The sequence below is a fragment of the Macrotis lagotis genome, chromosome 3 (assembly GCF_037893015.1).
Source record: "Macrotis lagotis isolate mMagLag1 chromosome 3, bilby.v1.9.chrom.fasta, whole genome shotgun sequence".
In the NCBI taxonomy this organism is placed as follows: domain Eukaryota; kingdom Metazoa; phylum Chordata; class Mammalia; order Peramelemorphia; family Peramelidae; genus Macrotis; species Macrotis lagotis.
This window is the reverse complement of record NC_133660.1, coordinates 30363818-30388536: the sequence shown is the minus strand read 5'-3', so window position 1 is coordinate 30388536 and position 24719 is coordinate 30363818. Positions and strand designations below refer to the sequence as shown.

The 24719-nt window shown below is 36.3% G+C and overlaps 1 long non-coding RNA gene across 1 annotated transcript; it reads left to right on the top strand.

The window, feature by feature from the left end:
- The first annotated feature begins 2826 nt into the window (after positions 1 to 2826).
- On the top strand, positions 2827 to 24077 carry LOC141516026 (uncharacterized). The gene is made up of 3 exons (XR_012476587.1): positions 2827 to 2963; positions 17175 to 17232; positions 22488 to 24077. It is a non-coding gene; the product is annotated as an uncharacterized LOC141516026 (long non-coding RNA).
- The last annotated feature ends 642 nt before the right edge of the window (positions 24078 to 24719 follow it).

Genomic DNA, 24719 nt, shown 5'->3' with positions numbered 1-24719 from the left:
GCAGATCAGCAGGCCAGATTAAATAAGGAAAATTCAGAACAATGAAACTCATTAGAACAATGTTTGATAAAGAGAGAAAAACTTTCTAGATGACAAGCACTATTGAAGAAACTGCCAGTTAGCTTGGCAAAAATTAGATTTAGGTCACCATATAATAAAATAAACTCCCATATACAACCTGAGCTAGCTAGTCACAGTATTAAAAATTTAGAAAATAATTAAATCAGATGGATTATTAAGGGAAAAATCATCATCATATTTAAGTTTAACAATGAAAACTGGTATTAATATAGTATTTTAACTTTTGAAAAGTGCTTTACAAATATTTCTTCATTTTAACCTTTTAATAACATTGGGAGGTAGACGATATTATCATCCCTATTTTTTACAGAAGAGAAAAGTGAGCCAGGTAGAGGTTAAGTGACTTATGTAGTATCCCAGAGTTGGCTGAGACTGGATTTGAACTCAGGTATTCATAACTTCAGGTCCAGAATTGTATCCACTGGACCACCAAGATTCTGAAGAGATGAAAACAAGAGTTTAGAACGTTCCTGAGGAAAAATATGTGAATAAATAGCTAAGATAAGAAAGTGGGGTAGTTTCCTACTCTTGATCCTTTGGTGAAGACTTTGGAAGAGAATAAATTTAATACTCACCTTGACAATTTATCTAACATCAAAATGTATCAGCGGCATAATACTGTAAGTTTTAGAACTTAAAAGCACTTTGAAACAAATGGTCCATTCTCCACATCTGCAAGAAGAAGAAACTGAGACTCAGAAAGGGGTGAGCCTCCAAAGTTCATGCAGGAAGGTAGTTGCCAAGTTGAGATTTGTATCTAAGCTTTGGATGCCAGCTTCAATGCTCTTCCTAGTACAGTGGAGTATATGACAGTGTGGGTGCAAGAAAGATATAAAGAGGGAAGGCAAGAACTCCCAAACATGGTAAATTTTAGATAATATATTCATTTTGTCCATTTGCACACTTCACAAATGACAGTGTTGCCATGGAAGCATCTGTTCAAATATTGCCATCTGACAAATTGCCTTATAAAACCATATATTTGTGTAGACAAAATTGAATGATTGCTCTTCATGATGGAGAAAAGGGGTGAAGCTGAATAGACATTTGAGGTCATGGCTTGTGTTGCATAGTTACTTTCCTGAGTTTTTTCTGTGGGATGGGTGACTCTGGATTGGAGCACTGTCTCTCAAAATACTGTTGTATCCATTTCCAAAACATCACTAAGGCTGCCCATCTTTTGGGGGTAGCCTCCTCACTGCCCTGAGGGAAGACAGTCAGCCAAGAGATCAAAATCCAGTTAAAGGGTGGAGGATAGGATGGAGAGGGAATATGTGTTCCACCAGTCAGAAGGACTCAACTTTCTCAGAAGGGTCAGTGAAATATAGGAACTCAACTACTGAGCCTGAATGAGACACACGATAACTTATTCCATCTAGAGAGGGACGTGACCTGTTTCTTCCCCAATCCTGCCTTGTGGTCACCAATTAATCTAGATTTTCTGAAGTCAAATTCTGAAGGAGATTAGATGTATGGGAAGGCATTCTATATTTCTAACCTGCTTAAGGAAAATAACATATAAAACAAAGCTCAAATCCTACTGCCTCAAACAATCAGATTAATTGTTAGAGAATCCCAGTCTAAATCTCCCCAAACACATACTATTAGACTTTGGACCCCAGAATCTTAACATATATCTTGAATGGTAAAATCACTTTTCTCCAGAATCTTAGAGGTCTCAGACATCATCTACTCAAAACTGTAATTGAAAAGGAATTCCTTCTTTAATATCTCCTAATATTTATAACTTAAAGGTACCCTAGAGATCATCTAATTCAGTCCCAATGACCTTTTTTCATGTCATATATGAGATCTTTTAAGGAGGCCAGTGTTGGGAGCCAGGGTCTCTAAGCTGTTTGACACAGTCATGGCAAGTAGACTCAGGGCAGTCACACTGCCTGATGGAACAACATTTCCTTCTTCAATATATATAGGGATTCCATGTATACCCATATTTATAGGTCTATTATTGATTGCAAAACCTACTCATCCTAATAGTGGAATGACTATAAAGGAAGGATTTCAGAGAAATTCCTTGAATAAAACAGATTGTGAACTCTGTCTAAATTTAATAGGACTGCCTCTCCCCGAGACATATAAAAGGCTTCAGCATTATGAAATCTTTGGAAGACACAGCACTGGGAGTTCCAGGGAGATGTCAGAATATATGTAGGGAAACCAGATACAAGATGGGTCAGATAGAATTCCAGGGAAATTAACAGTTTTGTCCCCCCCCCCCATCATACACAGGAATATATGATAAAGATGGTGAGAGAATAGTTAGTATAGGTAACCAATATGTGAACTCTAACAGCCTTAGTTTATTGGTAAGAATAAAAAGTCATAGAAACCGTAGTGTCTACCAACAAGGGCTGAAAGGAAAATTAGTTATTGAAGGAGTCAACGGACAGATGGACAAGCATAGCTATCCTCACTATAGGTTGTCAAGGGAGCATATCAAAAACATTACATATGCGGTACAAAAACATAGAAGCATTCCATTAAACAAATTATATCAAAGATTATTCTAAGGAAAGTTCTGTTTAATCAATAACTTTACTATGCAGCAACAAACCAGGCAACAGGCAGGTTGAGGTCATCACGGTCTGAGCAGGGACAAGAAAATTAATCACATGATTGATAATCACACTTGTAACCATATGAACTATGTGATTAATGATGAAAATTGTATACTTTTGTAACCAAGGAAATGATTTTAGTTTGCTTGTTTCATATGATTCTAAGACTATAAAAATAAATCTAAGCAGCTGACAGTCAGTCAACCTGCTCCTGCCTTTACCCACTTGTTGACTCAACTCATTTTGCCGACTCTAACCCTCCTGTCAAGTTCCAAGGACCCCGCGGAGGCTGGACCCCCGCAGGTCAGGACATTTATTCCACAAGAATTTTACTGTTATATTTTCTAGTTCCATAAAATAATCTTTGGGTAGTTTGATTTGTGTGACATTGAAGAAATAAATTGATTTAAGTAGTCTTCTCATTTTTATTATATTTCTTCATACTGCCCATGAAATTATTTAGATCTTTATTTCTGGAAATATTTCTGTAGTTGTATTTATATAGTTCTAGAGTGAACCTTTGAAGATAGGCTTTATACCTGCTGTAATAATTTTTATATTTGTTTCATCTTATTTCTTGTTGATTTTATTAGTCTAATATAGAAATATTGATGCTTTTGTGGATTTATTTTATATTATACAAATTTGTTAAAGTATCAATTTTCAATTAATTCTTATTTGATGTTCTAGTATTCTTGAAGTATACCAACTCATCATCTATAAAAATCTATTGTTTCACTTTATCTAAAATTATTCCTCAATTTTCTTTTCTGTCTTATTTCTGTAGTGAACATTCTATGTCAAATAGATCTGATGAAAAATTGACATTACTCTTTCACTCCTGGATATTTTGGAAAATAATTTAGTCTATTTCCATTACAAATAATGGAAGCTCTTGGTTGTAGATACATATCATTTTTTATTTAAAGGAAAGGTCTGTCTATGACTTCATTTTTATCAAAGCTTTTTTCTTCAACTATTGATGTACTCAACTTCAACTATTGATATGATTAATTGAGCTTACAGATTTTCTATTATGAAACCAAACCTAAATTCCTGCTATGAATCTGACCAAAAAAAGATTCAAAGAGGAAAATAGTATATAAATGGATAATCTTGATTCCACTAATTTTTTAAAAAAAGTTTTTGCACAAATAAATCTAACAGTTAATGTTAAAAGAAAAAATAACTGCTATTTTTGAAAATTTTTCTGATAAAGGTCTCATTTTCAAAATATATAGGAAATTGACCCAATTTTATAAGAAAGAATCATCTCTCCAGTTGACAAATGATTTAAGGATATCACTGGACAGTTCTCAAGGAAATACAGTCTATTTATAGTCATAAAAATTGCTCAAAATTATTATGAAGACTCCATTATTATAGAAATGAAAATTAAAGCTATTCTAAGATTATACTTCACACCTATCAGAGATGACAAAAAATGATAAATGTTTGTTGAACTGTGGAAAAACAGATACATTGACACATTGTTTGCTAGACTAAAATAAATCTAGCAATTCTGGAAAAAATTTGGAATTATATACAAGAATTTGCTAAACAATGAATATCTTTTGACCCTGCTATAACACATTAAAGTATCAAACAAAAATATTCATACTAGTTGTTTCTGCTATGAAAAAATATCCAATAATTGAGAAATGATGAATGATATGGTATATGAAAAAAGATGGAGTACTATTGTGCCATAAGATATGAGGAAAGAGATGATTCCAAAAAAGATTTGAAAGATTTGTATGAACTGATTCAGAATGAAGTGAGCAAGAAAAAGTTTCAAGAGTTTACTGAAAGGGGAATGCTAAGGTTAGATCTGTGATTTAGGCAAATCATTTCCACATCAGGAGAAAATTGGAAAGACACAAGAGGCAGTTAAGAAGGAGTGATTGGTTGAACTCTACAACTCTACAAGAGAGGAGATAAGAAAATGACTATGATCCTTATGGAGAAAATTAATAAGACTTGCTAATTATGGAGAATAGAAAAGGACAATGCTGAGGCAAACTTGCGTGACTGGAAGGAAATATGGTGGTTCCCTCAACAGAAATAGAGATATTTTAGGAGATATTTAAAAGGGAAATAATGAACTGTGTTTTCGACAGAGCATTTAAAAATGTTTCTAGTATATCCATTTGGAAATGTTCAGTATTTAGTTGGTAATGCAGGATTGGAACTCAGGAGAAAGACCAAGACTGGATATACATTACTTCTCAATTTTCCAAATGATTTGGTAAAATCCTCATCTTTGGCTCCCAGGGCTAATACCTATGTGATTTTATGTGTATAACTTGAAAATACATATCAAATAGATCAGTCTCCCTTTTTCCCAATGATGTGTTTGGAGGAAGGGGAAAGAGGATGAAAGAAATTCTTAATATGCCTTTACTATTTTCCAGTCACTATACTCAAAGCTTTACAAATATCATCTAAATTTGATCAAGCAATTCTGTACTGCTAAACTATGCATTATATATGCAGGATCATACAGTAATAGCCTGATAAAAAATAGCTAATGCAGGTAATACATAGCATTGAAAGCAATGAGAGAGGAATGAAAAGTAGCAGTATCGAAAAATGACTTGCACAACATCATGTGAAGGCAGTTAGGATAACTGCAATCATGTACCAACAATTAGCATATGAATAGGCAAAAATAGCCTCTAAATTAGAACCATATGCTTGGGCATATGGCCTTATCCAAACTTAATGCATTAATCAGTAACAGTATTTTTTCATTGCTAAGAGTTCTCTGAATGCAGTGGATCAATAATGGGAGAGGGAATATCTGTGGAAAAAGAAAAGAAAATGCAAACAAAATAAAAGAAAAAGGATTAAAATATATATTTGGAACAATATTCAATAAGAAATAACAGAATATTTACAAAAATGGGCTTTACAAAGAAACAAGTAAGAAAAAACTCCAAGAAATCTCAATAAAATTCAGCTCAAAAACTGAAAACTTTGGAAAAATATCCATAATGACTCTTCTCAAAAATATAAAAAAGCCCCATACATAATAACTGTTCCCAATGTGACTGGTGTGTCATTGAAGGAAACCTCATCAAAAGAATTACAAATAGCAAGAACAAGAAATAAAATTTAAAAAATGTTTTTCCCCAAAAAGAGGAAAAAAAAAAACCTAATATGTCTTAGATGTCAAATTCTTGCTCATGACTAGGTGGGGTGTTGACTGGGTGTTGTGAACTAACAGACCAACTTCTACCACTTTGCTACTGACTCATTTCCTCCTTAATTCTTCAGGTTTAAAAATAGTCTGGAGTATAAATAGTCACAGAAATTTATACTGTTTCAGAAATTCTCTCTCTAATTTATTCACCTCCATCTCAATCTTTCTTTTTGTTGTCCAGTTTTTTAGTCATGTCCAATTCTTTGGGACTCTGTTTAGGGTTTTCTTGCAAAGGATACTTCTTTGCCATGTCTTTTCCAGCTTGTTTTACAGATAAGGAAATTGAGAGAAACCATGTAAAGTGACTTGTCTAGGCTCACACAGTTAAGTCTGAGGTCACATTTGATCTCAGGAAGATGAGTCTTCTTGGTTTCAGGCCTAGCATTCCATTTACTATACCATCTAGCTGTCCCAATTGTCCCAAAATGTCTCCTTTTTGATTTGGATTCCCCACTTTCCATTTCTAATGACATAGGTAGCCTTTCCCTCTAATTTTATAATCATATAATCCCAGCTTCAAATAGCAAAGATCGACAAACAATTATCTAAAAGTACAACACCCTCCTTGTAGGTCACAATGACTGTAGCTGAGGAGTTGACCTTCTTAACAATGTATATCCCTCTCTTTTGAGTAAGAGCAGAAATGTGCAGTAAAATGGTTCAGAAGTGAAATGGGGAGCCATGTTTTCTCATTCAAATAAAGAAGGAAGACTAGCGACTGTGGATTAGACTTTAGGCACCTCACCAACCATGGATCTTGGTCGTAGCATAATGACCTTGTTCTCTCTTCTTCACCTGCCTCCATTTTTCCTTTGCTAATTCACAAAATCTCATTTCCAACTTGTTTTTTTTTTTGTTTGCTATAGTAGATTAAGTGTCCAGTTCCTGTAACTTTGACAAGGGAAACTTGGGGGAACCAACATGGTTCCCAGTCTTCCTCTTCTAGTCTCTTCATGGTTTCTTTATGTCTGGGTCATTTCCTTGCAAAGAAAATATCTCTTAAGATTAAAAGACCCCCAGAAACTTGAGGAACTCTAATGAGCCTGCCAGCTTGCTGAACATTTGTCTTCCTTCTTACCCACTCCACTTCCTACCCCCCATCTAACAAAATCTCCATGGTAATGTCATCCTTGGGAGAAAATACCACATATACTTTTAATTTAGAGATATAATTTTGTGACATTTTAGAGTCACACTAGTAATCTGGCAACAAGATAAATCAAGAAATTCATATTTATACAGGGTTCCCAAGTTGTTTGGACAACTAGGTTTGACATATGGTTTTAAGAAAAACGTGCATTGGTGGTTGATAGCGATTTTACTGTCACTTAGAACATTTTAAAATTATGTTCCAGAGTGATTTTCTAGATGAATAGTGTTTTTAGAAGCTACACTCAATCATAATAAGGGAATTAGAATAGACTTATAAACAAAGGAAATGGAGAGGATTTGGCTCATATACTGTTGATCAAGACATTTATTTTGCAGTTTTGCAGTTTCTTTGGGGTTCTCAGCCATCAGGAATTTATGAGAATAGGCTTTCTATGCCTGGGTAGGCAAGTTAAAAATACCGAACATATCTTCTATATTGCAGTGCTAGAATTTAAAACAGTCTGGAATATAATTCCATGTTGAATTAAAGGGGAAATTAGATTACAAATAAAAATATGTGACAATAAATTGTGGTGTATGCTTGTTCAAATAGATCTAGTTTTTGTATGTATGTAGCACTTTATCTTAAGAACTGGTAAAGATAATTTATTTAGTTCTTTATTCTAAGAAATGGTGAAGATTTATTTGTCTGGCACAATAACCAGGGTGAGGTGATAGGTGTTGTAGTACAGGGCACCAAATTTAGAGAGCACTGACACCAGTCCCATTATTGAAGAAACAACTGAACTGAGTGCCTGGTAAGATAGACTATTAGGGGTGGTTAGGTGGCCCAGTGGATAGAACAGCAGCCCTGGAGTCAGGAGGCTCCAAGATCAAATCTAGCCTCATACACTTGATATTAGATAATGTGAGTTGGAGCAAGTCACTTAACACCATTGTACCACAAAAACAAGAGGTGGGGAAGGGGGAAGGGGGGAAGGGAGAGAGAGAAACAGAGAGAAAATAATCAGTCAAAATTAAAAAAAAAACACTATAAGACATGCGCCCCCCCCCAAAAAAAAATCCCCCAAGGAATTTCCCAGCTTCTCCTTTTTCTCCATGAAGCCTTATGTCTTGAGGTCTCCATTTTCCCTGAACTGAATTTCTAGTAACAACTCTGGAAACTGTGATTTCATTCTCAAAGGTTAGATATTTCCAGTGGGAAGGGGTACTGAATCTTAGTTTTCTTTTTTTCCCTTTATCTCAGTCAGAATTGTTTCATAACCAGACCAAGAATGTCACTGTGTCACCAAAAAATTCTAAAAGAACAAACAAAAAAAATCAACCCAAATTATAATTTGAAACCCATTTCTGAGTTTGTATCAACAAATTTACCAGCAAATGTACCAACAAATTTTCATATACTATTACCTACTCCCCAGGCTCCATCTCTTCCAGAAATGAAGGTCCCACTCATGATAATGAACTTGGCGCTCTCTCTCTCTCTCTCTCTCTCTCTCTCTCTCTCTCTCTCTCTGTGTGTGTGTGTGTGTGTGTGTGTCTGCCTGTCTTTCTGTTTGTCTCTCTCCTTCTCTCCTTTCAGTCAGACGCATTTCTGGTTCAGACTCTCTTGCCTTGCCACTTGCATTAGCCCGGTTTCTCTGCTTCTAGTTTTCCCTCCCTCCATCCTCCGCTCAGCTGCCACATTATTTCTACCAAAGTCTGAAGATATGCTTCTGTCACTTCACTGAGCTCCACTTACTTCCCAGATCAAATCCAGAGTCTTCAGTTGGGCTTGATTTAAAGCTCTTTCTTCCCTGCCATCTTCCTTTCTTTGCAGTCTTCTCACACTTGCCTCCCCTCCATGTACTCTGCCATCCAATCTCTTAGGGCTTATTGACTCAAAGCCCTTTGGGAGACCCCCTTCCCTGATACCCTCCTCCCCACCCCATTTGCCCTCTCCTCCAAGGTTAACTCCAAACTCCCCTCTATATATCTGGCATGATGAACTTGATATCTTCCCAACAGAATGGCAGCTTCTGGAAAACAGGAACTCTCTTTGTCTTTTTTTTTGTATCCTCAGTGATAAATACATTCTAGGCACTTAATAAATGCTCACTAACTGGGTTTCAAAACACTTTCCTCAAAGAACCTTTGAGGCAGTTTGGGCAAATATTGTTATCCTAATTTTACTATCAAGGAAACTGAGGCACACAGTTTTGTGACTTGTCACCCAATGAGTCACTCTTGGAACCTGGGCTTTGAGATCTTCAGATTTCAAGATCATCTTTCTTTTCCTTTAGAATTTGAGACATTCTGTGATTTCAATGACTCCTCCTGTTGTAATCAATCTCTGAAGGGCTGGGTGTAGTCAGAGGGTCTCTGGGTTTGAGTAATGTCTCTGTCTTTTCACTTCTCTATATTATAATGAATCCTTAATTTGTATAACAGTTAATTATGTTGGCAAAGTCCACTGGGATTACTGAGCAGTTCAATTCAATCCTAGTCAAAGAAGGGGGTGTCTGTTCGGCAGTGTTCTAGGTGTTGATGATACAAATGAAAAGATGCGAATATCCCCGCAGGCTGATAGACAGGGAGTTGATGGTCTCCTACTGAGAAACAGCATGTAGGCAGGGAAGTTAATAAAAATAAGAATGCTATTGGGTTTTCATGGTTGAGCATCAGTTCATGCAAGTCTTTCACAGATTTCCTTGAATCCCTAATATTTGGTATTTCCTACAGGATAATTCCATTGCACATAGCCACATAGTAATTTTTCTGCTCTCCTCTAATTGATAGGCAAGTCATTTGGGCTAGGTGGCATAGTAGAAAGAGTGCTCAGCTTGGAATCAGGAAGACCCAAGTTCAAATCTGACCTCAGATACTTACTAGTGATATGACCCTGGGAAAGTCATTTAATCCTATCTGCCTTGGTTTACCCATCTGTCAAAAGATCTGGAGAAGGAAAAGGTAAACCCCTCTAGCTCATTTATCAAGAAAACCCCTAATGGGATCTCAAAGAGTCTGACATGATTGAAACAACTAAGGAAACCAGACAAGGTCTTTTAAAGGAGTGACATTTGAACTTTGCATTAAAAAAATAAAGGCTTTAAGAGGCAGTGGTCAAATAGGAGAGCATTCTGGAACTGTGCAGAGTGGCAGTTAAAAGATGGAATGACATCTTTGAAGAAGAGCAAGTAAACTAGTTTGGCTAGAACTGAATGAGTACAGCTGATAGGGAACTACATCAAGAATTCATTGGAGGTCCTTGCCAGTTTAGAGATAAGTGGTTTTCCATATACACCATTCTGGAAGTAATGCACAGAGATGCAGCTTTTAGAAATCAGTAATGACGACGATGATGATTGAAAAAGACTGGAAGAATGACAGAAGTGATGATGCTGAAGCCAGTAATGTTAATTTACATTTCAATACTAGTCTAGAGTATACAAGTCAAATTGAGCATTTATTAAATACTTACAATGATCCTGACTCTGTATTAAGTGTTAGGGATATAAATACAAGGAGAAAAAGTAGTTTCTGCCCTCAAGGGGGGCTTACATTCTAATGGGGAAAGACAACATGTAAAAGAGAGCTAAAAAGGAATATATATGGCAGGATGGGGGGAGAAGATAACCTGGTAAGGACATGGTGGCATAAACCGGAAGGAGAAGGAAGGCTGGTTAGCCTGGACCCTTTCCCCCTTTGGAGGCAGAGTACTTTCTCCCATCTGGGGGCGGTGCACTCATCAGTGAGAAACAACAACTGAAGGGTACAAGGATATTTCAAGATGAGAAGGAAGACAGCTGAGGTATGGGAGTGGTGAAGTTTAGAGTCAGAAGCTGAGCAGAGAGTACTTTTTCCCAATAGTCCTTGGCCATCACCAGACAAAGCATTATTACCCCATTTTACTGATAGAGAAACTGAGTCTCTGAGAAGTTAAGTGATTTGCCTATGGTTGCATGATTGTAACTGTCAGGGTAATGACATGAACTTAGGATTCATGAAGCTATATCCAAGACTTTCAGTACTTTTCAGATGGATAGGGAAGGAGAGAGTGAGGGAATCTTTTCTTGGAAGGGCAGCAGTGATTTTTCCCAAATCCCAGAACTATTAATTTCTCCCCTTTCAGTTTGAGTTGCCTATTTTATTTTTTCATGTTTTATTAATGTCATTTTTGACCAGAGATCCTTTCTAATACCTACTTAACAGAATTCCCTTGCTACAATTAATGAAACAAAAGAGAAAACATATCTACCTACAAATGTAATATTTCATATCTGTAGTCAAGTATCTCTTTTGAGAGTATAAAGATGTATTTTGCTATGCTCTGCAACAAAGTGGTAATAAATCTGAATTCTCATGTCTTTTAAGCTAGTTTTTGTTTATTTTACAGTAGTCATTGTGCATTATCAGTCCTCTGGGCCTATTTTCTTCATTCAACATAGATTCATACAGGTCTTTTCCAGGTTTTATCTGAATTCTTCACATTTTTTGTTATTCATAATACATATGTCACAGATTATTTAGCCATATATTAATTAATAGGCATCCCTTTATTTCCAATTTCAGCTGCTATAAAATATACTTAATATTTTGCTACAACAAGGGTCTTTCTATCCTTTCTGAGATCTTTGGAGTTGGATGCTCCCTAGTAGGATGGTCCTTCATTTTAAAAGATTTATCCAATCTTGGGACCTTATGCTCCAGATAGCAAAGTCTTCTGGATCTCTTGCTTTTGGTAGAACAACTAACCTCATTCCCATATGATTTTTAAAATTTTAGTATTGTACATTGCCAAACGAATGGAAACTGTTTAAAATTTAGTAGGGCCAGCAATTAGCAATTACTATTGTTTGTACAGTGTTTAAGAGTGGCTAGAGAACTAGCCTTGTAGTCTGAGAAACTAGATCTGCCTCTGACATATTATGACCATATGGCCAGGTTGCAACCTTGAAATGTCTTAAGCAACTTTCTAAGACTATATTGTCCATCTGCATTGGTGAAAGAGTTTATACATTAGGAGTTTCCCCACACCAATGAAATCATGGGTCCATGTAAAAAAAAATTAAAAAGGCCCCAACAAAACAGAATCAAATTATACAAAGTATAAAGTTTAAAGTTTGCTTTGAAAATGTAGAAGACAATCCCTTTTACCTTAAAAAACCATTTTGCTTTGTGAAAGGGGGTAAGGGAGGTATGGCTCTCATATTTTCCAGGACTTCATAATCAGTTGATTCACTCTGAACTCACATTGAGAAAATCCCAGCTGTACTATTTAAATTTTAAATCTTTGAAGTCTATGATCAGGACTGGGCCATGTAGTGGAAAGCACGCATCATATAGTTCCACGGAAGTTTTGCCAAGGGATGGTCTTGATGACATCATATAGGCCTTTTCCATCTCTAATGACTTGGGCTCCCCAAACTTTCAAAATCATTGCAGTAGAGCAGAGGTATACCTAACCTCTTGGAGACAGTGAGGATACAGGTCATTTGATCTCCTCATTATGGAAGATTCACTAGTTGAAGGAAGGATGATTTGGGGGTTCCTTCAGAATATCACACTGTCCAGATTTGGAACTGAGACCTATTCATGTGGTAGAAGCTGTCAACTTTAAGTATAGGCACTGAAAGATAATTTCCTCTATTTTCTTGAATATATAACTCAGTCTATATTTGGAGCACTGGAAAAAAAATAGCTGAACCACCATTTTGTGATTTTATGAACTCCCCCAAAGAGAGGTATTCTCATGATCTGAGCTATTATTAGATCAGTAACATCTTCTGAAGGGACAGATCTAGAAAAAGGCAAGAGAGGGGAATAGAAATACTTGCCATTTAGAAGGAAGAAAGTAAGGTCAAGAAAAATTGTTTTGTATCATGAGAGTAACCAGGCAAACAGTTTTGTAAATAAAGAGGAGAAGGTAGAGAGAGTGACTGACACTCGAACGCTACTCTCATCTGAAATGGTCAGAAGAAGGAAGAATATATATGTTCAGTTGGGTACAGAAATGCATTTCATTTAGAGAAATAGAAAAAATGGGTTGGAAAAGGGGGGGGAAATGGGACTTAGAGGAAGAAAATATTAAGCAAGAGATTAGTTTTAAGATAAACAAATATATTTATAGTTCTTTTTGAGACAACAAAGAATGAGAATCTGAGAAGATGCCTATTAATTGTAGAACTGGATGAACATAGTACAAAAATTTGATGGAAAGTTATTATGTTGAACTCACATAATGGCCAACAAAGACTCCAGAGCTCTAATGATGAAACATCTTACCAGCTCTTGATAGAGGTAATCTTGATTTCTCAAGGATAGGAGTAGGAGGAGGCAAGTGGGAGGAGAGGACTGATTATGAAAATAAAAATTAATTAAATCCCCATCCTTTGATAATGCTTAGACTTTTCTCTCTGGAATAAAAGAAATAACAAAATTAAAGTCTTAGGGTGATGGGGATTATTCTTAGTACATTCTATATTACTATTTTTTTTAGTTTTTGCAAGGCAATGGAATTAAATGACTTGCTCAAGACCACACAGCTAGATAATCATTAAGTGTCTGAGGCTGAATTTGAACTCAGGTACTCCTGACTCCAGGGCTGATGCTCTATCCACTGCGCCACCTAGCTGCCCCATTTCTATATTACCTTAAAAATTTTTTTATAGATGCACTCTATTTTGCTTTCTCAGTCATATTTTGGATATATTTCTTTCCCTTCCCCTACTTTCCACTATAACTCTGATAATTATTTTAAGTCACTAAGTATTTATTTTCTCCTCTCCCCATTTAAAAAAATCCTTTATAACCAACATGCAAAGATGAATAATGCAAAGACGGATGGATAACTCTGCTATCTGCCTTCCAAAAGAGATGATGGCTTGAAATACAGAAGGGTACATGACAATTTATACTTTTGAGACTTCATGGTAATAAAGAAAAATAAAAAAAACAGTTAAGCAAAATTAACAGATATATCTACCACATCTGGGGGCATATAAAATTTTATGCTCATAGTCATGTCTCTTCAGTTAATGAAGGAAGTTTCTTTTTCTTGAACTCCTCTTCAACTTCTATTTTGATGGTATCACTCAATTACATTTCAGGGAAAGAACATCAAGATTGATATTTTTCTTTATTGTCTTGCCCCTTCTGTTATCATGGACTGAGTAGTTAAAGTCAGGAAGCATTTCTTCAGGTGCCTTATTTGTGCTAAGAACTGGGGATACAAAGAAAGGAAAAAGACAGTTCTTACTCCCAAAGAGATCTAATGGGAGAGATGGTACAAACAAGTCACAGAAGAACTTGGAGGTAATCAATAGAATGAAGCACAGGCATTAAGAGAAGAAAGGAAAGGCTGTCTGTAGAAAATAGGATTTTAGCTGGGAACCCAGGGAAACCAAGAGAACCAGATGGTGGTAAATCATTCTACACATGAGAACCCCTGAAAATGCTCCAGGTCTGGGACTGGAGTATCTTGTGTGAGGAAGAGCAAGGAGACCGGGGCTACCATATCACAGAAGATGTGGAAGGCATAAAGTAAAAGAAGATGGAAAGATCTAGCAAAGGAGACAGACATGATCAATCAGGTGAGAAGAGAGCTAAGAGTACTGCAAACTCCATTATAATTCTTCTTTCTGGGTTATCAGGACACTGGTTTCCTCTCTTATCAGTGTCATAGGCCACAGAGAGGTCAAGAACGAGGATTGAGAAAAGGCCATTGGATTGGATAATTCATGATAGCTATGGTGAGTGTTTCTTAAATAATAATGATGGAAACCAGATTGTAGGGAATTAAGGGTAAGAGGAAAGGAGGTCTGGTATAGTCAAAAAAGGATAAATATAGGAAGATGGGAAACCAGATTGTAGAGAGTTAAGAGAGTAAGAGGAAAGGAGGTCTGGCATAGCCAAAAAAGGGAGGAGAGATATGGGAAGATGGCTAATGAGGATGAATGGATTAAATGAGTTTTTTCACCATGAGGGAGATATGGGTATGTATGTAGGAAGCTGAAAAGCAACCAGTATATATGGAGAAGTTGAACATAAGTAATAGTTAGAAAACATCTATTGGAGAATGTGGGATGGAATCACTTATGCATGTAGAAAAGTTTGTCTTGGCAAGGAAAAGAATTACCTTTACAGGTGATTCAGGGGTGAAGGAGACAGAATCAGAAGGCATCTGGGGTGGCTAGCTGGAATAGTGGACAGAGCACCGGCCCTGGTGTCAGGAGTACCTAGAGTTCAAATCTGGCCTCAGACAATAATTACCTAGCTGTGTGGCCTTTGGCAAGTCACTTAACCCCATTGCCTTGCAAAAAAAAAAAGAATCAGAAGGCATCTGAGTGATGTGAGATGAGGACTCTGGTCTTCCTGGTCTTCCCTCTATGCATTATTCCACTTAGCTATCTCAATACCAAAGACCATTTCAAAATATTCAAGGGTCCTCTGGATTAAATTTTTGTCCTCTCAAGAGGACTACTTTGAGGAAATCAACAGATACTTATTTGTAGACATTTTGGTAGTTTTATTAAAATGTAATCACCATGATGGTACATCATTATCACACTATGGCCTCAGTTTGTTAAAATGGAAGTTATAATAATCTGTATAGTGTGCATGTTCATAGAAATGAACTTGGTGATTTTTTTTTGATAAAAATGTAGAATTCTACATCAAGATTCAGTTAACTCCTCTCCTATTTTACTTGCAATAATATGGAACTGGCTATGATCATATAGAATTTAAACATCCTAAACTTAATTTTATAGATGAGCAAACTGAGGTTTATGATGGAGTAGATAATGTACCCACAATTTTGCATTTGTTAAGAAGAAATCAGTTTATAAACCTCAATGGCTACAATTGCTATTATTATCATCATTTCTGATATTAGTATTCTGAAGGGAAATGAAAATGTAGGCCATCATTGATGTTGCTCTTCACTCCCTAGGCACAAAATGGGTTGAAATGCTCCAAAAGGGGGTTTTACGGACCCCAGGTCCTTACATCTATGTATCCTATGACTAAAGATAAGCCTTAGGTTTTAAAATACCATATGACATCTTGGAATCAGGAAGACATATGTTCCATTCTTACCTTAAACATTTACTAGTTATGTGACTTTTCCTCATGTGTGAAATGAACAGGTAGCACTGGCTTCATAAAATTATATTTAAAACATTTCACAAAATTTCAAGTCCTATAGAAAACAAACTGCAATAATTAATATTTAATGAATAGTTTAATTATTTAAAATAAATTAAAATTACTTTATAATAATTAAAAAGTAATTTAGAAAGCTGAAAGGAATTTAATTTTTTTTTCAAAAAACTGAGACTAGACATACCTTATCCTTCTCTCCCCAAAGATATTATTGCCATGGGACTGAAATACTTAAAAAATTGTTTTTGTATACATGAGATCTTTTCTTCTACACTGATTATTCTTGCAAAATGATCCTTTTATCTCTTGCTTTGTTTGAATAGACCCTCAACATTTTCCAATATTGTGGTCAAATTTTTCCTTATTCATTCATTGTTCTGTTTTCCTTTTCCTCTTTGACTTTTAAAGCATCTTTGTCTCTCTTTACCTTTCTCTATAGGATAACCTGGTGCCACAATGGATAGAGTGCTAGACCTGGAACCAGGAAGACTCATCTTTGGGAGTTCAACTCAGACATTTCCTAGATGTGTGTCCCTGGACAGGTCACTTAGCCCTGTTTGCCTTAGTCTCTTCACCCATAAAATGAGTTGGAGGAAGAATTGGTAAACCTCTTTAGTGTCTTTGATAAGGAAACACCCAATGGGGTCACATAGAGAGTCAGACATGACTGAACAAACCTCTCTTTACAGTAATGACAAATAAGGCAAGGAATGTTTGATCATGAAACACTGTGAAATGGGCAGCCTATTTCCCTTCCTGCTCTTCTGCTATTCTTCTTTATTTCTTAATGTTTTAAAATCCTTGTTTAGGGTAAGTTTTAATTATTATTGCGATTTAGAAAGTTTTTTTCCTTTCTAATCTACAAGAGTTCTTTTTGCTCAGATTCTCTTTTAATAATATTCAACTCATTCTAGGCCTGGTAGTTTGCAGGGGGAAATATTTCAGGAAGAAATGGGAGTGATCTGCCAAGTTGATTTTCCAAAGTTCTGAGAGCTTTTATAGCCTCATTGCCAAATTCTGCCATAAATCTCCTTTATCCTTCTTTTCAACAGGTCTGTTTATGGAAGCATGGAGAAGGAAGGTGATGCCAAAGTGAAGAGGGCAAGGATGGTATGTGTTTCTCTAAGGCATAGGGTCATGTGACTCCAAAGAGACATAGTTGGGTACCATTATTGAAATGAAGGCATTATCAGTGTCATTGAAAATATGAAGCTTAGCTTCTAGAAACTTGAAATTTAACTTGAAATTTTACTCACCATTAGATTAAGGGGCAATGTGGTACAGAAGAAAGAACAGGAGACTTTGACTCTGGAGAAATTGGGATTTAAGTCATAAGTGATATTTATGAGCTGTGTGGTGATAAGTGGATAAAGTAATCTTATTTTCAGTTTCTTTATCCGTAAAATGGGCAGACCTGTGCTGTCTAACTCAGGGGGTTGTGGAGAAGCTCAAAGAAGATGATATATGTGAAGACTATTTATAATATTAGATGTTGCCATCATTGAGCACCTAGATATAGTGGGGGATTCACCTTGGGGAGAAAGGACTCCGAAAGGGAAGCAAGAGAATGATCTGTGCTTTTGATATTTTTTTCCTGAATAATTGATTTGAGTGAGGAAGAAAAGGGGATTCCATCCTAGCTCTTTAGAGGGTCATCACTCTGTATGTGAAAATGGCTGAGGAAATTATCTAGTCCAGTTCTCCCATGTTTCTTTTACTGATGCTCAGTGAGGTGAACCACTTTACTCAAGATAACACAGCCTATAAATATTAAAGCTAGAAATGAGACCCATTTTCAGGTTCTCAGACCCTAAATCATTTTTAAAGGTCTGAAAAAAGATGGAAAACAGGTAGAATTTATTCTTTGACATTCTTATCTCTTTACACTTTTAATTTTAATTTTTAATCTGTGCTGTGGAGAATCTTTTTTTTTTGCCAAGAGCACAAATACACACACACACACACACACACACACACACACACACACACAAACACACACATAATTTATTTATTTATTCATGTATCATTTATTTATTTATTTGTTCATTTATTTATTTATGACATTATTCTCCAGCTATACTGGGTCAAACATTTACTTAATTCACTGCTAAGAAGCTCCTAGATTTATTGAATTTTGAGTCCTACCTGGGATTGCTATAGCAGCACTAGACCAAGTCATTTTGAGGGCTTATACAGGCTGGACATTCCCTGCTCCAGATCTAGGCAATAACAGCTCTTACTTGAAATTGAAAAATGCTTAGAAATGATAAAAACTATTAAAATTGCTTTCTATATATTACATTTTCCATTCCTACCATATCATTTTTTTCTTTTTTTCCCTCAGAAGCAAAGAAGCAAAGGAAAAAAAGATTGAGTTGTGTGGAATAAGAGCAGGGAAAAAAGGGTTCCTCCATTTTTGCTTTTGCCAACTGCTGCCACTCTCTGAGATCACTTGATCCTATAAGTTCTGTTAAACCAATCTCTTGAACTGACTGCAAGAGCAAGGATAAAAACCTAAGGGATGGAGATAGAAAGACATTTTTCTGAGAGAATTTTGAAGGAAAAGGAAGGAACCAGCTATGAGGTCTCTGAACAAGGTTATTATTACAAAGTAGAAATTTGAATTCATGAAGTTGGAATTCCATAACATTCTCTAGATCCTTCAATTTTAAGGGAAAAAATTTCTTAATTAAGAAACATTTGGGAAAAAAAAAACCCTTTCACCCTATATGGAATTTTTTTTATTCAAATTGTTTGTGAGGGCATTTAGGTAGTTCAGTGGTAGTTCTATAGCAATTGATCTGGAGTCAGGAAGACCTGAGTTCAAATTTGACTTCATAAAATTACTAACTGGGTGACCCTGAGCAAGCCAGTTAACTAACCTATTTGTCTCAGTTCTTCCTTTGTAAGAAAGGGACATATTGAAGAAGGAAATAGCAGATCACTCTTAGTCTTTGCAGGGAAAACCTTAAATGGGGTCATGAGGAATCAGATACAACTGAAATTACAGCAAGAGTAGCAGTTTACAAGCCTCCCTAGAAGGTTAACGAATCAGAAAAAAAGTAGACTATACTGAAATACCTTAATCTTCTCTGCAGTGGCAAACCACAGTATGCTCCGGTAGTTGGCTGAATTTCGCTGTGGCTTTATTAACAGAGCCCATATTTTTATCCTGGAATTATTTTATCTATTGACATCTTCAAGGTTTATCGGACACTGTAAAGCATGGAATGCTGGTATTTTGTTTTAAAACAACCTTGCTCTCTCTGGAGGGACATGGGAAAATCTCTCAGCTCTTTTCCTCCTTCTCATACATGTTTGCCTAAGGTCCAGGCTGAAAATAAAAGAAGTGATGGCTCTACTTTAAACCTTTAAAAAAAATAAATTCCTTAATTGATTTTACCAAAGAAATTTATTTCTTGGGTTTAGTGTCAAGAAACCTAGATTCAGATTGCATCCCCACTGCTCACTGTATCTCAAAGCAAGACAAGATTATGATTAAGTATTTACTCTTCGACAGGCTAGTTGGCACAGTGGATAGAGTCCCGGACTCAAGTCAGGAAGACCTGAACTCAATTCCAGTCTCAAACTCTTGCTTATCACTTCTCCCTGCTTGCCTCAGTTTCCCCATCTGCAAAATGAGTTGGAGAAGGAAATGGCAAACTACTCCTGTATCTCTGCCAAGAAAACCCCATTGAGGTCATGAAGAACTGGACAAGACTGAAGTGACTCAACCACAAATAAATAACAACAAAAACCTGACTCTAGTCAAGCTGAACTCTATCCATTGAACTGCCTAAAATAATAATGGGAAAAACAACCAATCAAACAAACAAGTATCTGAAAACTATATCCTCCAGCCTATGATATACTGATAGATGAACAATTCATTGAACTGATGTATCTATCTCTACACACACACACATATATGTATACATGTAGATGCACACATATATTATATACATGCATCCATACACACAATTTTATGTCTGTATGTAAATCCATATGAATCTATGTATTATGTGAGGGTGGGGAAATGGATGGTCCCATTAGAGAAAGAGCCTGAAGATAAGAATTCTTACCTGAAGGACTCACAACTGCCCCACCCAGGTATACAAACTTAAACTTAATTTACAAATCTCTTCACACATACATTATGGACCATAAACAGTTCTCTGATTAATTTCATTTGGAGGGTTGTGAGCTACTTAAGCACAACTGAATGACAAGAGTCCAAACAAGAATAGCTGAGAAGGAAAGCAAAACAGCCCTAAGAAATGACTAGGCTTGGACTGACCCATAACTGGACCCAAATCAGAAAAGAAGTAGTTTCACTGAAAGAGAAAAGAGAGAGACAGAAACAGAGACAGAGAGACAGAGAGAAAGACAGAGAGAGAGAGAGAGAGAGAGAGAGACAGAGACAGAGACAGAGACAGAGACAGAGACAGAGAGACAGAGAGAGAGAGAGAGAGAGAGAGAGAGAGAGACAGATAGACAGAGAGACAGGGAGAGAGACAGAGAGAGAGACAGAGAGACAGAGAGAGACAGGGAGAGACAGAGAGACAGGGAGAGAGACAGACAGAGAGAGACAGAGACAGAGAGACAGACAGAGAGACAGAGAGACAGAGAGTCAGAGAGAGACTTAGATCAACATAGGACCAGTGAAGAAGCTTAGAGGAAAGAAGGGAGAAGGAAAGGGCAGGGAGCCCAGAAGAGGAAAAAGAAAAAAAAGCTTAGATCAACATAGATCTGGCCACATGGAGTTGGGGCCATGTTGTTCCAGCAGTATAGGCTGGTGCATGTGATTCTGACTTAGGGAATGAAAAAGAACACAGCCTGCCTGGAATACAGAGAAGAAAAAGAATTCAACCCATTGGAGCTTTGTTTACTTGCATTTCCATGGTGGATGGGACCAGGGTGGAGCTTGGGGAGTGGTTTAGCACCTTGCTCCAGGTGTTTTCTCATGTGTTCAAACTAAGGGGGGGTCCCCTAGGAGTGGCTAAGACAATAGTTATGCATGCAGTCTACTTACTAGTCTCTTTTGCCCTAATGGGCATCACCTTCAAGTCCAATATGACAAAAGAGGTTATCATTTCCTTGTGCCCTGCTTTGATGTATATATGAATCAATATGCATATACATTCATACAAACACACACATATGTGTATTTATTATTGTCTTTCATTCTTAAAGAAGACCATGATATCAGGTAGATGATCACATAACTTGTGAATTGAATTGGATTGAAGTGGGGGACAGGGTGTGGGTGTGGTGGCACAAAGTCCCCAGCCTCCCTTTCTCCTCTGGAACCATCTGGGTCCAGAGGTCAGATATGGATCAGGACAGTTGGAGATGACTCAGGATGCAGGGTTTTTCTAAGCTAAGGTCTATCCCAGGTTTCAGTTTGACTGAGGCAATGTCCATAAAGTGAATGAAGCTAGGTAAGACAGAGATGAGGCAGAGAAGCCGAGAATGGCCACTTTGACTTAATCTATGTTTACACATGTGTGTAAATACACACATATCTGTGTGTACATGCAGGAGCTTCTCTAGTCCTTATTTGTTGAACAGGGTGAGGAGGACACTATTGTTATGCAAGGTGAACATTATTTATTATGCTTCCTGCCTCTCATAGAGTTGGAGTTAAGAAGATGACAGATTTATGGTATTGTCTAGGCAAGAACAGCATAGAGTGACTGGCGATAACACTGAGAGCATGGGTCCTTCAAAGTATAATAGAAAGAACATTGATTTTGAAGTCAAAACATTTCATTTCAAATCTATTTTCCTTTTACTACAAACTCTGTGATTTTGGTTAAGTCATTTTTTAAGGTATCTAAGTTTTCTTATCTGTAAAGTGAGTGGTATGTCTCACTATGTAGGTTGTAGTTCCTTCCTTGGTCAATAATGTTTCCTTTCTATAAGCAAATCAGTACAGACTCATTTTTTTAAAATTCTTTATTGGTTTGATAAATTCCTTTTTATTTTTACAATTTTGGATTGTATGATGGGTATGTTTAGCAATGTTTACATGCTTTCTATTAAATATTGATGGCTCATTTTTCTGATAGAAATAAACTTGCTCAGGAATTAAAATCCTTAATATTATAACAAAACTAATTTAATAGCTGAATATTTCTGATGTTGAAAGAATGACTCTGTTAGGGTATAAAGCAAAAATTCCTGTAAGCAGACTTTGTTTCTAAGTTTGTTTGACTTGGATTATGGTTCCCTTAGCCTGAATGACATGCTTCATTCCACTGTCTGAACTGATGACTGAGTTAGAGTGTGTTGATGAATATTAATTTTCTTTTGGACAGAAAGCCCTGACACTGAGACATTCTTCTTGTCTGCTTGTTCCACAGAATAATGAAGGTTTCTAGTCATTTCCTTTCCGGTGTATATGTTGGCACTTGGCTCTGAAAGACCTACGTTAGGCGGCATGAGCTCTGGGCTGCCATCATTTCTGGAGGGCCACAGTGGTGCCTTTAGGATCTGCTGACCACCTTCATTGGATCCTCTAAGCCCCTTGGGAAGTCTCCCAAGGCTTATTTCGAATGGATGGAAGTGGCTGTCTTAGCCCAGACTCACCCTCTGTAGATTCATGAAGTTTTCTGATGTTGGTTTTACAGCAGAGACCTCCCTTTTCTGCGACCAGAAGACGGCTACAGAATTTCACCGATGAAATGTTATGGCAACCTGAATGAAATGTCATCCCATGCTCATTTCCCTGAAGGCTTCAAGGGTTTAAATAGTCACCTGAATAAGCTTTTAGGAGTTGTCAGATAATGTAATTTCACCATGTTATTACACGCCTGTTTCAATTGGCACATTCAACGACATCTTGGGCTGCTTGGGGGGAGGGTTCTTTCCCTTTCTGGAGCATTTAAAAAATAGGTTCAAAGTTACAGCCTAAATATGAATTTATGGGGAGGAGAAATATTAAGAAACTATTTTTACTAATTTTGAAGCAATGTGGTATTGGCTAGGGCAGAGAATTTCCAAACTTCGGACTTCTGTGATCTAGTGATCTGAATCTAGGAATGGTGTTAAATGATGAAAATATTTCATATTGACCCACTATGCAGACAGATGCCCTTTTTTCCAGTTTCCTTATTAATTGCTAATAGATGAACCAACAGGGTTCTGGCTGTTGTTTATGATTCACCCCAGCCTGTTGGGCAGTCCTCAGAGACCTTTGAATAAAGCCTGAGAGGGTCTAACCATATTAAAATGACATATACAAGCTAAATTTAAATTTAAATTTAAATTTAAAATACATCTTGAGGGCCAAAGCTTAATTACATTGTATTTCATTCTTTGATGTACATTATGCTATTTAATTAACTCCCCCATGCCCCTGATAAAAATTCATTCAAAGATTTTTTTTATAGTTTAGCTTTGCTTTGGTTACAGAAACTGATCTAAACCTAAAACATCAGAGTTGCCATATGGTAGATGTAGTCAGACAACTAAGACTTTTATAATATACTCAGAGACAAGAGGAATATATAGATCTATGTTTGTATTGACCCCCAGGTACATGTATGAGTATCCAAATACATATACTGACAATTTAGATTCACCAACCAAGAGTGTTGTATGAATCAGAGGCAAGAGTACATGTGTACATCTATATGTCTCTATAGCTATATATCACCATAGATTTGTATCATATGCATATAGCTAGGTGATAGAGTGAGCAAAGCTCTGAACCTAGAATCAGAAATATCTGAGTTCAAATCCAGCCTTAGACTCCAACTGTGGGAACCCAGGCAAATCACTTCACCCTGCTTGCCAGTGTTTCCTCATCCTGAAAAATGAGCTGCAGAGGGAAATGGTAAACCACTCCAGTATCTCTGCCAAGAAAACTCCAAATGAATCCATGAAGAGTCTACAACAACAAGCATACATGGATGTGTAACACAGAGATACAATATATATTATTTTTGTACTTACCCACTCATATTTATACAAAACTAAAAGGTTTTTTTTAATATGATGGAATACAATTGTTTCTATTATTTTTATTCCTTCATTTGCTTTTATAAAATCACCTTGGTCATTTTTTTGTTTTGTTAATTTGATTTTCCTCTTATTTCCTTGGCCAGATTAGTTAATGGTTTATTGATTTTTCTAGTCGCTTAAGAAAACCAACTCTGAGTTTTATCCATCAGTTCTCATAGTCTTTCTAAGTTTTTTTTATTTTTCCTGCAAATTCAAGATCTCTTTTCTACTTGCTTTGAAGCTGTTCATTTGTTTATTTTCCAGTCATTTTGATTAGATGCTGTTCATTGATGGTTCCCTTTTCTATGTTAACATTTTCAGAGATAGTTTCCTCTGATGACAGCTTTATCTGTGTCTCATATGTTTTGCTAGCATTGTTATCATAATTATGTTTAATATAATTACTAATTGATTTTTATCATTTATTCTTTGACCAATTCATCATTCAGGAAATCATTAATAATTCTCTTAGATTTCAATTTTAGCCATATTTCCTTTATTTACTATTATCTTTATTGCATTAATGTCTGCAAAGGATGTGTTATCTAAATTTTTACATTTGTTAATATCTCCTTTATACTGTAATGTAA